The sequence below is a fragment of the Diadema setosum genome, chromosome 9 (genome assembly GCF_964275005.1).
Source record: "Diadema setosum chromosome 9, eeDiaSeto1, whole genome shotgun sequence".
Taxonomy (NCBI): Eukaryota; Metazoa; Echinodermata; class Echinoidea; order Diadematoida; family Diadematidae; genus Diadema; species Diadema setosum.
The window spans coordinates 16,873,562-16,888,682 of record NC_092693.1 but is presented as its reverse complement, the minus strand read 5'-3'; the positions used below and the strand labels follow the sequence as shown (position 1 = coordinate 16,888,682).

The window sequence follows — 15,121 nt, the reverse complement described above, 5'->3', positions numbered from 1 at the left end:
ACTGTTACCAAAATACATGAGTTAAAAAAAAAAAAAAAAAAAAAAAAAGAAAGAAAGCTGTTACATATGATTCAACACTTGAATTCCAGATATCATTTGCTCTATATTTTTAGGAACTGCAATCTTTTCCAACCATGAAAAGAACTTCTCTATACTATAAAACCAGAAATTTTTACATGCATGAAATTTTCACAAATTTCATGGGGAGAAATGATTTCATGACAGTAAAATGCATGCAAAAATTTTCGTCTACACAATCCAGTACATGAAGTAGACTCGTAATTTTTCCACAAAAGTTTCATGCCAGGAAAAAGGCTGTCGGCTCCAATTTGTGACACTTTCATGCTGCGAATGTTTTTGGTTTGACAGCTTTTCACAGCTCATGTGCTCTTCATACTATAGCAACAGGGAATATACAAACAGAAGAACATTATAGCCAAAGACAAAGGAACAAAAGCACATTCTTTACAAACACCGTAGAGCAACATACAATTTGGTTGATCATTGTATCAAATGTGACAAAAGGAACAAAAGCACAGTCTTTACAAACACCTTAGAGCAACATACAATTTGGTTGATAATTGTATCAAATGTGACAAAAGATTTCTATCAACATTTGCCATTGTTGTATTTGCATCTGTAGGAAAAAAAAAACTCAAACAAATATCTTTTCATATTTCCATATCACCATGACTTTGCTTATAATGACCACATCACCAGACAAGATTACCAAATCTGATCAGATCTGAATAGTCTGGTACAGAAATCTGACTGAAAATAACATCAGACCATCCCCCCTCTTTTATCTTGCTCTTTCACAGCATTTGGTGGTTTCCAAGCCAAAACATCAGCCAGGGATACTGGAAAAGATTTCCTGTCTTTCAGTCTCGACTTTCCCCCCATTCCTCTACTTTGCTTCCACTCTGTTCTACTCTACAAATGCCTCATAATCTGACATCTCAATATCAACAGAACTTGAAAGTTTATTTCTGCTTTATCCCAAGAATGTGCTTTTTGAAAAGTCAAAGCTTCCTTTAGCCTGACACAGGAAAAACAATGTGGAAATGACACTAGATTTCTTCTTCCACTTCTAAAATAAGGACATTTTTTAACCTGCTGACTTCATTTTCCTTCTATTTTTGGTTGTCTGTCTTCATATACTTTGATCCCTTTTAAAAATATATGCATACATATACACCCTATAGCCTACTTTGTCTATATTTTAGTGATATTGGCCATGTAGAGATTGTAAGAAAAAAAAATCAAACTTTTCAAACTTCATTTCAAACTCAAGAAAAAATAATATTTGAAGAGAAGCTCTTTTGGTTCAATAAAAAGTATAATAGAGAAATTTGCATCTCCCTTACCTTTTTTATACTTAATGTATGCACATAATCACTAATATGTAACATGCATTAGGATAAGATGTTTAATAAATTTCTATATAACAATACATATGCAATCCTCCACTCTCCTTCAAGCTGATAAATATAAACACTGGAGGTGTGGACAAATGCAATGTCTTGAAATCACATGCAGGTAGAAGCTGCAGTCTACCCACCTCAAATGTCCCCCACACCCTAGTGATCCCATGACAAGTCATAGACCCATACATCAATACCTCACGCCCAACAGCTCTTCACCAGGACCATTGTACTTTACCCCTTGTCCCCCCCCCCCCCCCCCCATCCTTCCCCCTATACTGCTCACATCACAGAGCTTGCCTAGCTGCTGACGACAAAGATTGATCTGAATGGACTTTTGAGGACCGGAGACCATTCAGTCAGTGATAGAAAGTAGGCACGAGGGTGACATGTTCCTGATGAGATTCTCAGGTAACACCAGCCGCCTCCATTTGACACCATGGAATTCTTTCTGATGCTGCGATACTTCAGAATAACGTTCCAAAGGCCCGATATACAATTCTTTACAGGAATTAGTGCCAAGAAACAAAGCACTGGGTTTTATTGCAGGAAACAAAAATATCAGCTTATGGTGTGATAATGGGAAACATTTACACTGTTTTTAGACTTTCAGGAATTTTGAACTTTCAGAAAGTGAAATATGCAATGAAGACACTGGCATTAGAGAAACCATGGAGCTACAATATTTGTAGCTCAATGGTGAAACTAACTACATTGTAGGCAGTAGCTAGGTTGAGGAACAGCCAGCCACTGGTGGTGGAGCAGAAAGGTGCTAAGTGTACAGACTCTGATGAGTAGTAATAATGCCCTTGTGCTGCTCAACCGATGGCATACAGGGGTTTTATGGCCGGAGAAAGAATGTCCAGACTTCTTCGCCTGAAATGAGATCGTCGTCACACATTCCTACAACACTTAGCTGAACTCTGTTTTTAAACAGACGGCATGGTATGCGAGCAGTCAATCGTTGAGAGAGAGAGAGAAAAGTATCAAGGAGCGTGATTTAATTTGCAGCCACTCACAAAGGATGCCACGGACCACTGTGCCTTCCAAATTAGTGCACTGTCACTTTGCGTGCAGGAAGAAGACAGTACTTATAAGTGCTTTCTTCCTATCCTCTGTTACAGGCGTGTCCGAAATTCTTTTTTCTCCCCCCTCTCTTGCACCTTACACCTTATGATGCATTGCCACATTAAACTGGGGTACTACAGGTTTCAACATCTGGCTTGAAGTTACACGCAGCAAACTTGTGTTAACCCATTAGCAACTGTAATGCCCGAAACCACCCATCCGATTTTTGTAATAGTACTAGTATTATATATGCTTTACTATTCTTTTTTTCATATAGAATATGTAATTATGTAATTTAAAGGTTGACAACACTGTGTCAGAATTATTTCTGAGACACACCATTCTCTTCAAAAAGTCTTAATAGGCTTTCAAACATAACTTATACAGACAAATATAAACAGTGCAGTGAGTTTTTTACATCACTTAGAAAGTTGTCAAAATGAGAGCAATATTGCTGTACCTTCCAGGGAACCATCCATAGGCTATTATGTACAGAATCTTAAGTCTCTAAAGGGTTAAGGCCAATGTGCTCTCACGCAAACAGGCCTACAGCCTTGCTATATTTCTGTACTTTGATTCTTCTACACAACCTCATAGTAAAATGTACATTTGTGGAACTGTATGTAAAGATATATATCCACAAGTAATTTTTCCCCCTTTCATTTCCATTCTTTCTCTTTTCTAAAGCATGCAGCTCAAAATTGTAGAGAAAAAAAAAACCTACTTCAGAAATAACTTGAATTTTCAACTTCAAAAGAAAGTCATGTAAACATTTTGGTCACATAAAAGGAAAACATTCACTTTGAAAATCTTGCAACATTTACATAAATTGTGACATTTACTGCAAAGGTACTAATTTCAAGTTAACTTCCCTTAAGATGTTCTCTATGTTAATTTGCACAGCACTAGTACTGTCTTGAAGGTTAATTCATATGCACTAAGTTGCTGTAATTATCAGATTCTTTTCTTTAAGTCTGTTATCAGTCTATCACTTTGGGGTCACCTAAGGTCATTGGCTAGACACTGGGCTTGGCTAACAGCCACACTACACACACCCAGGTTAACACTACAATTGATAAAGGCTGAATGATCACAATAGCTCACTTGAGCCTTTGCCTAAAATGAGCTAAAAAAGAAGAAGTTGTGATGCAATAAAAAGATAAAAGCTTATATGGATGAACAAATTGTGAAATCGGTCTCAACATGGAATACAAAATCTCAATGATAACACTTCATTGAGGGATATTATTCTTTGGACTAAAAAAAAATACACTCTATGATTAGAAAGTATATCATACTTGAAAATCAAACTTATACTCCAACAAGGGCAAAAAAAAATGCATTTTTGATTGTCTGATTGGTTGAAATTGGCTGCGAGATCACATGACCGTTCAGAGAATTTCACTCAGGGGGAAATGATTATGAAATGTCAAAGAACTTGGGAGGCAGCATCCTAAATAGATGTTTGGCATAATATTTGACATTAGAAAATGATGAAATGTACAGATGATGTCATCATAGTGTCATCAATTCATGAGAGAGATGATATATGAGCAGTAATTTCTCCCTCCTTTCTCTCATCTCTCTCTCTCTCTCTGTGAATAAGAAGCCAGCCAAGTGGCACCTATTCCAAGATGTGAAGGCGTCTTGGGTCACTGACATCACAGCTCTCCTTTATCATGAGGAGGTAGCTAGCAATATCATCTCATCTTCTTCATCTACTTCTTCTTCAGTGACTTCTCTTTCTTTTCCTTCCTCTTTCTCCTTCATTGTCATTTTCTCTTCCTCATCTACTTCATCTTCTTCTTCTTCTTCTTCTTCTTTTACTTCTGCTTCTACTTTTTCTTCTTCTTTTCCATCTCCTTCTTCATCTTCCTCCTCTTTTTCATATTCTTCGCTCTTTCTTCTTCCTCATCTTCTTCCTATTCTTTTCCATCATCATCTTCTTCTTCCTCCTCCTCTTTTTCTTTTTTTCCTTCTTCTTCTCCCTCTTCTTCTTATTCCTCCTCTTACTCTTTTTTTCTTTCATCCTTCTCCTCCTCCTCCTCCTTTTCCTCATCTTCCTCTCTCATGGGATGGTATTACAGTTTACCTACCAAGGACTGTAGCCTTGACTACACAGGGTCTACAAGAATCAGAGTAATGCCAGTGCGGTAGAGAATATGTTGGGTTTGAGAAAGGTTGACAACAGTCCCATTGTCATCAAATAAAGTGACCACATCTGAGAATAGGATCCAACTCATAATGAAGCTACTCTGGTGGAGCTCCCTAAAAACCACTCTCCTTCAGCCTTCCAGCACATCATTAAGATTATCCCTTCACATAAATGAAATACTAAAGAGTCCAAGGAATACTTCAAACCCACAATTATAACCTCAAAACTCACAGCTCTGTCTCATCAAACCACATCTACAGAGAAATTTCTGGTCGCCATGGCAACTGAATGGTGGTATTGACCCTAGCAGACATCCTAATCCTCTCAGACAGAGGGTTGATTCAGTACCCCTCCCCACAACCCGCACCCAGTCATCAAGATTTCAGCTTGCCACTCAAACCACATAGATCAAACACACAAGGGTATAAAAGAAGACATTGATATTCGAACATAATTTGCATTCATCAGCGCAGATTCCGTTAGGAATTCCATTCAACCCCAGGAATTAACCTAGAACTTCAACTCTACCCCCTACTCATTTCATCAAATCATAGCTTAAGTTGACAGATATATTTGCTAAACCTCTTTCACAAATGTTCACTCGTGACTCACAAGTAAAGCAACTTTCCAAGGATTCAACTGCCAGTGGAGTACAGGTAGTCCCCACACGGCATCAACTTTCACCTAATCAGAGGTAATTATCCTTTTCATTTGTTGAGTGTTGGCAGCTGCACCATGCACTTGTTCTAATGTGTGTACTTTAGTGTAGTGCATATGGGGTCTGGCTGCTAGTGTAGGTCAAATGATGCAGATTACAGTACATACAATACAGCCATACAATCGTACATGCAGAGGAGCCATAACTCCTTACCTTTTGTATACACCTCGCTCTTCTAACTGTCAAAGCAGCTACTCTCATAAGATGGGATATGCTTGATCTTCACATGTTGTGACACAAATGGAGAGGGAAATCTTGTTTGGCTATATATTTCAGCCGTTGAGGTTTGATTTTGCTACAACATGATTTTCCCACAGACACCTGCCCAAGTATACTCAGGACTCATCCTCAACAGGTTAACAACGAGAATGGAACTTTCCCAGACAACAGAATAGTATTTTCATTTACAAACAAGCATCTGTACCTTTCAAATTCATCAGCTGAGAACCAGAAGGGCGCTATTGCATTCTAAGATTTGAGAATAAATAAAAACAAAACAATCAATTTTCAAGAAGCGTAAAGCCTATTAATAATCAAAATTGGGTAAATTTATAAGCACTGTTCCAAATATTGGGTAAAATAGCACCCTAGTGGTTTTGATTTTTAACATATCACTGAAATGAAAATGTTTTCAAATTCTCCACATCATGGTGTAGAGAAGATCGAGCTCTACAACGTGATACCAATAATTCAATACCCCCAAATTTGCAATAACGCCCTTTTGGTTCTAAACTGACGATATCCATTATACATATTCTTCAAAGAAATGCACACTTGCTACACTTCTCATCTTTCCACAGGCAGGTGCATACGCATCAACAGAGTTCAACGGAATGAATCACGGATACTCCGAGACAAGATCATCATCAGGATGGTCACCCTCAAACAGTTCACTGGCACACACGGTTTCACCTTGGTGCGTCATCCTATAGTAACGCACATCCCTCTCGAATTTAGACAGTCTCTCTGGATTGTCTTTGCTATGGGCAATGTGGGGCATGCTGAACAAGTCATAAGTGTTGAGGGCAGCACTTGGGTATTTAAAGGTGATCATCAAGGGGGTCTAGACAGGGGAGGGTGACTAGTATGTGGTGGATAATTGTCTCCTTGTCAAAGCATGTCCCCGACTCTAATGAGTCAACCAACCATCATGGTCAACAAGCGAGACAAGTGCGGTTTGGAGCACATACAGAGTGTCCATTCAGAGCACAGACAATTGGCAGAGTTGAGGGAAAGGTTTCCTCTGAAGAAACCAAGGGAACGAGAGAGAGGAAAAAGATAGTGAGAAAGAAAAAGAGTGAGAAAGAACCATTTCTTTGTAATACAAAAACAGTGTGCCCTCATTATACATGCATTACTTACTTTACTCTATTTTTGATACTCTTGTTTTACTTTTCCGGAACGATGGTGTAGTTCAGAGCCTGTTTATCAATCAGGATTGTATCCTCGGCTGCTCTTGACCCTTCCAATCATTATAGCCTGGGCATTTCTCATTCAAATATGTATCATACATTCTAAAAATCTGTGGGACATACACGCATGGCAGGGAGGGGTGAAAACTGTTTGAGACCAAGGATTTATACTCAGTAGTTACTCATATTGAAATACACAATTCTTCCAATGCTGGTCCAGCTTATTCTCATTACAAAAGAAGAGCCAACAGAAACATCTGCCCAGCGCATATTTTTAGTTCTATAGGCTCTATAATTCTTTGTTTCTCATCGAGTTCCACTGAGATTCATATGTTCTTGTTTTATGGTTGAGTAAAGAACAAATGAAATTAAGTACCCACCGGTATCCAAACTAGAAGCAACACAGGATTTACAATAGTATCATTATTAAACTGACTAGAAGGAGTTCCTGGTCATGGAAATCAGATTTCTTTCATTCCATTCAAATCCCCACCATTATTCATCTGCTCCTACCATTGTGAGTGAAATCTATGAAGAACCTACCTTAAAAATTACAGTAGGCCTACATTTCAATCCCCAATAAGCTCTCCATCAAAATGTGGGGCACAAACTTTTCTTTGGAGCCAAGGAGAAAACTACATCAGAGGGTAACAAAAGCTTGCATATTGAAAGTCAACACAGGAGTGCTTGCCAGGTGAAAATGTTAAGTCCATGATTACTGTATGATTGAGGACCTGTACTTCTCGTAATTCTATGGGTGATTTGTTTATTCCCCCACATGTATTTACACATGCTTTCATGTCAGCCTATCCCTGTGCCTGGTTTTAAGGGATTTCATGGAAGGATAAATGTCAGAGAAATTTGTGGAGGGTGGTACTAATTTGGTTCAGTTGGCTGTTGGGGATAGTCTTAGGGGGTCACTGAACTATATATCAAAGGATAGAGCACTGTGGAGCCTTTGGTTTAAATAGAATAATGAGAAATGAACCCTGACATCAAGTACCGTAAATTCAAAACAAAAATACATGAAAAGAAGAAAATGAGATCATGTGAGTTTTATATCTTGGCAATGCCTTTATATGTGAAATTTTGCACAGCAAATGCCACAGTCATTAGAAATAGTAAAAACTAAAACAAAAACAAAAAACCCTCTTGGCAGTATTAGATATCAGTGATGGCTAAGTTTTAACATTTCACAAAACAGTTATTTATTTATATGAAGATGATATTATTTGTACACACATGGGTATTTGCTTTATGCATATCCCATATGCTTCATAAATATCCTGAAAATAAAATCAGAATTGTAAGAAATTTTATAACATCTCCACTAAGTTTCCACTGTATTTAATATTGACAGACAAAATTAATACACAGGTGGTAAAATGAATTTTAAATATGAGTAAAAAAAAAGAAAAAAAATTCAAATGACTTAGTGGCACATTTTAATAGAAACATGTCGAGCTTTTAAGTCCCCACCTATACTATACTATCACATGATCACATACATGTACCTTCGTAGTGGTACCAAAGTATAACCAAGGAGCTTCGAAGCTCCTTGGTATAACAACCACGACTGCCGGTTCGTAAGGGAATATAGCACATGGGACTTGTTAACTTTAAACTGCAGAAACATTCATGACATCGTTGAAATATCTGCGCTCTCCTCCAAAAACATTCTTCCCTCACTCCTTTCTCTGTGTGTGTGGGTTAGATGTAAGGCCTGTTCACACTTTGGTGAAATACCGAGGTACAATGTATTTCGCGCAGTACTTCATGACTTTAGCGCAAAGCTCCGCACAATACCTTGTGAGATACTGCGGTATATAGGGCGGTAATTCAAACTCTGTGCGAAATATGCATGCCAGCTTCGAGTCTGAATCATTTCAAGAAATACCATCCACCGTACTGTGGTGTATTTCTCATGTGATCAGACACACTTTATGTCTTTTCTCCATACAGGATAGACGTATGTGCAGTATGCGGGATGTAGGCCTACGTATGGCTGCGCAGTGCTTATACTAGGGCTGCGTTCATGCGAAACTAGAATTGCGTTTCTAAACGCGTTTAGTCGCTAAACGTGTTTAGTTGTGTTGCGTTCATGCGATTTTTCCATTTAAACGCGTTTCAAAACGCCGATCTGAAACGCGGAAAAAAGGGCGTTTTGAATCATGATTCTGCCAGAATCACAATCGCAGAAACCGCATGAACGCAACCGTGATTTCAATCATGATTCTGGACGTCATTGTGCACTGTGCGCATGCGTGTCTCACGGGGTATCCCACTGGTTCTGTTCGCGCGCTTTATGTACGTCTTATGAATCGTGTGTTTCGGTACCATACCTGCACTAGTTCGTTTACATCAACGCCATACACGAATTCTATGCTAGTATTTGGCTGTTTATTGTGATAATACATGTAATTATTGTCCGATCGAGTTGAATGGCCCCAGCTGTTCTACCAATCATAAGATTATTCCTCGTTCTGTGGGCAGAGCCACAGCAAATTGGACGGTGTTCACCGAAATAAAAACGTATACAATAAACTCGCAGATCAACAGGAGGTCAGGCTCGAGTTGCAGAGACATGGTCAAACTGCGCAGTGCGCTGCGCAATGGCAGAGGGTGAGCTGAGCCAGAATCAGCATTGACGAAAGCCCGCATGAACGCTCTTCCGCGGAGACCGTGATTTGAAACGCCGTTTTGAATCATGATTCGTGTTTGTGATTCTGGCTACGAAATTCGCATGAACGCGGCCCTAGAGAGGCATACTTTTTGGCCAGAAACACCACTTTATTTCATGAATGAGAATGGTGACTACAAATTTTAATGTGAATGTACAACCTCTTTTGATCATAATTGTAAGTCTGTTTATTATTTCTTGAGGCAGGGAAAGTGATAGTCTATTCCTTGTATTGGGAGGAGTGGTAGCCACAAACGGCTAGTCTTCAATCAGACTCAGCTTCGAACTACCACCACTGAACCAAGGAAGATCAAGTTTATTAATCCTGCCAAACCCAAGCTGCACAAACTTGTCATAACTTTTTGTCATAAGAACATTCATATCAACCATCCTCCTTATACCCTATATTACATATATTTTGTTGTTGTTGTTGTTGAATATTGAAACTTTATATCTGAGGTACTAGTAATTAGAATGGACAAACGCATTCACTTTCATTTACTTCAGGTTACTTTGTCTTTTTCAGGTTGTAATTAGAGTTCATTGCATTTTGATTTCTGATGAAATGATATCACCATTCATTTTTCAATGAAATCACCATGCAAACTCTGATAGATATTTTTTTCTGTAGGTCCTAAGTACTTGAATATTTAGAAAATACCTTCTACAGGTTTGAACACTATGAGTGACCATGGCAACAGCAAAGAAATCATGTCACAGTAGTGGAAATACTTGCAGCCAAGATGTCACTGCTCTCTGAGCAGATGTAAACAAAGTTGCGATTCAACTTTTGTTTGCACATCTGGTCTGCGGGAGAAGACTAGCGTTTCTCCAGGGCCCTGGGCGTCTACACAGCCCTCTATACTGCTTGAAAACATAATAGCCAAGGAGGGTCTAGTCCTAAACCAAACACTGCAGGGGGTCCAGCATGACCTCAGTCTGACCTGAGAGAGGGTGCAGTGGGAGAGACCAAAGTTAGGATGATTCATCAGACTGTATGGTGGCCTTGAAGAGGAAATCTCCAGCTAACCCAAGTGGTAAAAGGAGGAAGAAGAAAAAAAAAGATCCCGAACTGTCAACTGTGGATCCCATCCCACGAAAATAATGGCTATCAGCTAAGATTTGCCAACAGTCTGCAGACTGTTTTGGAGGGGAAAATAAGGGATGGTGGTGTGGATTGCTTCCTGAATTGCCCACTCTGTAGGTGTGCTTATGGCTATGAAACGCATGTAAAAACAGTCAGTACAGCACGTAAGCATGTCAGAACAAAACATGGAACAGACTAAACAAAATGAAACAAACGTTGTTTGATTATCAAAGAAAATCAGCTTTAAAGGGACATATGGTCAAATGTGCAGGAAGTTTGGTACCTAACACAATAATTAACCTCCCCAAAAAATTATGCATTCATTAATATAAAAAAGTTCTAAATTTTGAAAATGCTTAGACTTTGCCCACAATCCAATCAAAATATGAACATTTGAGGAGAGGTCAAATTTCTTACACTTACAATAGGCCTATTCTATGGCCAAATCAAATGATTTTGCAGCTCTCTGTAACTTAATCAGAGTATCATGGTGACAGGTCACATTCCTGTGGTTCACTATACACCTCAATTCTTTATTCAAACTATATTCAAATTAAAGTATAAAACATAAATACACACACATACATGTAAATATCTATATACTGTATACGCTGTTATTTTCGCGAGGGTTTCATTTTCGCGAATTTCGTGAATTGCAGTTGGATCGCGAATTTAACAACACGCGAAATTGTCTCCATGCGCTTTGTTAATAGAGCATTCACATAAGCGTCGGCATCGATTCGCGAAAACAACATCTCGCGAAAATATCTGTACACGAAAATAACGGCGTATACAGTATACATACATACATAATCATACATGTGCAGACAACCTCATCAATGTTGACCTCACAAAAGTTGGAAAATTGGCAAAGTCAAAGAAAAATTCTATCCCGGATGGATACAAACATGTTTTAATTCTATAGTGTAATTTGAAATTCACTGAAGTCCCTTTGGATTTAACTTGGGTGAGGTTGACTGTATATAATATACTGTTATGTACATAGCATCTTCTTCAGTAAAGTCATATCAGCACAGATATAAATCTAAATGTTGACAGATTTTGATATAATGTCTTGATTCAAATCCTGAGCATTGATGATATGATATTGAAGTCATTTACTTTTCAACAGTTATGACAAGGTTGCTGCTGTAAAATCAGTTATCATCTGACAAATCACATATCAAAAATGTAGGGTGAGCTCAATAAAAATAAAAGAAAAGATCCTGCTTCTACAGCAGAAAAGTCTATCTGTGAAATGACTTGGCAGACATTAGTGTTAAACCTAGAATGTTCCCAGGTATGATGTCATCAATCTAGTCTGTGCATCTATGAGTGCTGCGCCTTCATCTGATATCGAGTAAATCAAAAATGTAGAATGTCTACAAACTGAGCAAATACTGCATCATTCAATCTTGGTTCACGGTTGACAGTTGAAGGAGAATGATAAACGGAATGCCAACCCCCACAGTCAGATAAACTTGAGGTTCAAAGTCAGCACATTTGGCGGAGGACGAACATGGGTTGTTCGGTCTGAAACAATTTGTGCTGTGAAATTTGTGGAGTCTGAGCCTCCTCAGCCATCAAATCACACCTTGTGCCACACACTCTGGTTTTATTTGGAGTTGTCCTCTGGGGAAGACCCACCAATGAAATGGAAGAAATTGAATGAACAGCAAAAATAAAAAACAAAATCAAAACAAACTAAAAATGAAAGGAGGAAAAAAAAAACACCCCTCAAACATGGCAGGGATTTTTGGAGACTGGGTGCGGTTACTATGGCAACTCCAAGGACCAATCAGTCAGGGTCACATCTGCATCATTCTGTATAGGTCACTGACAACAGGATCCTCAGCTTGCATCTGTTGCTATGGCCACAGGGGAGAGGAAGGCCACTATTGTCATCATCATCATCAGTCCTTCAAGCCTACTACCAAAACAAAAAAACAGGTTCTGAAAAGAAGAGTCTGCAGATTTATTACATGCTGGCAACATCACACCTGGGTCTCTATAGAGGATCGCATCTAATCATTTAATTTCTTACTACAACTCAGACAGACTTTAATTTGTTTACATTATCTGACTAAAGCAGAGCTTCTTCTGCACTTTGCTTTCTTTTGTCAAGCTTATCACAATAACTTGATGGGGGGGGGGGGAGTGGTGGGGAGTACCCACTCTTTGAAGTGGGGCCCTTTTACTGGCATCCAAGATTAAAACAGACATAATAATGGCAATAACACGATAAACAACTAATTCCCACTATTTGGTCAAATGAAGGTAATGGATATGAAGACTTTCTTTTAAAGAAACATCACAGGAAAGAGTAGTCTGTGACTTTCATGTCACTTTTATAACCATGGGAACGACACTTGATTTGATTTTCTTCTACAAATTCAAAGCCTGAAACCTCTAGGTTTAGGGATACAATTACTTCTTGAAGACTCCAATTCAGTTGGGCATAAAACGCTCCCGTCTGGAAGACAGATGGATGACAGAGCAATGACCTTACAGTCTCACGGATGCATGAGACTTGAGGTCAACATTAACATTGCTGGGATGACATCCTGCCAAGATGACTTTCCACGAACAAGGCTCTGATAACTTGCCCCCTCCGGTCCCTTAAGAAAATATGAGGGAAAAAAAAATGGATTCTTGAAATTTTGATTTGATGAATTTGTTAGTCATGTAAACTCTATGATGAGGGAAAAAGAAAAACAAACATCCTTGATAGTTTGCTCCCTCCTGCAAATGGTATAATCCCCATGAACTTGATATCTCTCAAGAGGGGTCGGAGGAAAGATAGCTTGAAGTGGAGCTGGGGTCCCATGGTCGTTTTAAGGATAAACCTGAAGTAGCGCTGCTGCCTCTTATCGTGCTCTGTAAATATTATGACATTTGATCGACCCTGCTTGACAGTTACCAGCCAGGGACATACTCCCTGGGCTGGATCTTCAAACTCAGCTTTGTCCCTGGGGAACTATAATGTGACAATTTTTGTTCATATTTTGTTTAACCCTATGCGTGCTTTGAGTGCCAAGCGACACAGAAAAAAATGAATAGTGTTGTACACAGTGGCCAAAGTCCCTGGAGCAGAGAGGGTTAATACTTACTGCCCACACCCTTCAAGCCATATCTGCACTAGCTCTCTCCAGTTATATAGGTTTAGTAATTATTGAGGTCACTTTGAACATGAAGAGACATCTCACAGTATAAGACTGAACTTCAAGGAAAGCAGATTTCAACTCCATCCAGAAACTATCAAGGGGTAAAAAATGGATAGTATCTGAAACTATGAACAACTTATGAGTCCCCCCACCCAAAAAAAAAAAAAAAAAAAATGAAACAAACTACATCTAAATCTGATCCATTACTAAAATAATCTGAGAAGAGGCCAAAGATAGATTTCCTACTTATGGTATTTCTAAATTTCACATATTTAAAACTGTCTAATGACACAAGATCTGTCATATTTTGTCTAAAAATCTGTCCCACAGATAGGGTGAGGAAGTCAGCAACCATGTATAGGCCCTATACATAGAAACACGAAAAGCTGCTTTGAAGTAAGTTTAGACGTAGTCAAATGTGCATAAAATAAGGCATAAGAAAAACTCATACAAACTGATCATTTTCAAATGTTTTTAAACCACTGCTAGACTTTTGAATGGGATAGATTGTTGTTCAGACATCAAACATTTTAGTCTCCATCAAATCTCATGGCTTTCACCAAGACTGCTTTCTTGTGTAATTTCTTCCAGCTCCAAGGTTTGCAACTCTATCAGGGTATCATGAAGGGGTCACATCTGTACCTGAAAAATGCACTGGCTGACTTTCTCTGGACCGTAGAAACACAATTTTATTTCCTCCAAAGATATGAGAGACATACGCTGTCAACACAGCCATCATGCTGCAGGAGGCTGGCAGAAAAGAAAACATCCCCACAGAGCCCCCTTTATCCCGGGTTGCCATGGAAACAAATAGCCACCAGTTCCTACACGTAGTCTTTTCTTCCCTCCGCCTCCCATCATCATCATCATCATCATCATCATTCCTAACTTCTCCGTTTTTTCCGGTACGACTGGTGTTCTCTCACGTGCGGCAGAAATCGACACCTTGCACTTTATACGTCTTTAATCTGATGACTGGAAAATGAAATTTGCTGGGATTTATTGGAAATCAAGGAATGTGACAGAAACACAAACGACCTCCTTGAGCGCTGAATACCTCTGGAGACCAGGAGATGTTGCAGATGACTTTGTTGCTCTGGGGTGAGTTCATGCGACTTTACTTCTACAGTGGAAACCAAGAATTATGACAGAAACCTGCACCATTCATGTTTGTTCCTCGAGTACATGACATTTATACAGCATGGCAATGTTAGCTGCACAAATGACACTTCAAGAACAAAACTCAATCACAGCATTTCACAGCAGTGTCAGAGAATACTAGTGGTGAAAATATTTTGACCACCCCCCCCCCCCCAAGAAAAAGACCCAACTTCAGGAAGGCAGTTCCCCTATTCTAAATCTCTATAACATTCTGCTTTCTGCAGTAAGAAAAACAGATAAAAGTACTTGCTG

At 39.0% G+C, this 15,121-nt stretch overlaps 1 protein-coding gene across 1 annotated transcript in view; it reads right to left on the bottom strand.

Annotated features, from left to right (window-relative positions):
* Window positions 1-5,611, bottom strand: part of LOC140232538 (A disintegrin and metalloproteinase with thrombospondin motifs 18-like) — a 71,771-nt gene extending 66,160 nt beyond the window's left edge. Inside the window, exon 1 of the mRNA XM_072312635.1 lies at window positions 5,519-5,611. The gene's annotated coding sequence lies outside the window, so the exon portion shown is untranslated. The remainder of the gene's footprint in view (window positions 1-5,518) is intronic.
* Window positions 5,612-15,121: the final 9,510 nt, after the last annotated feature.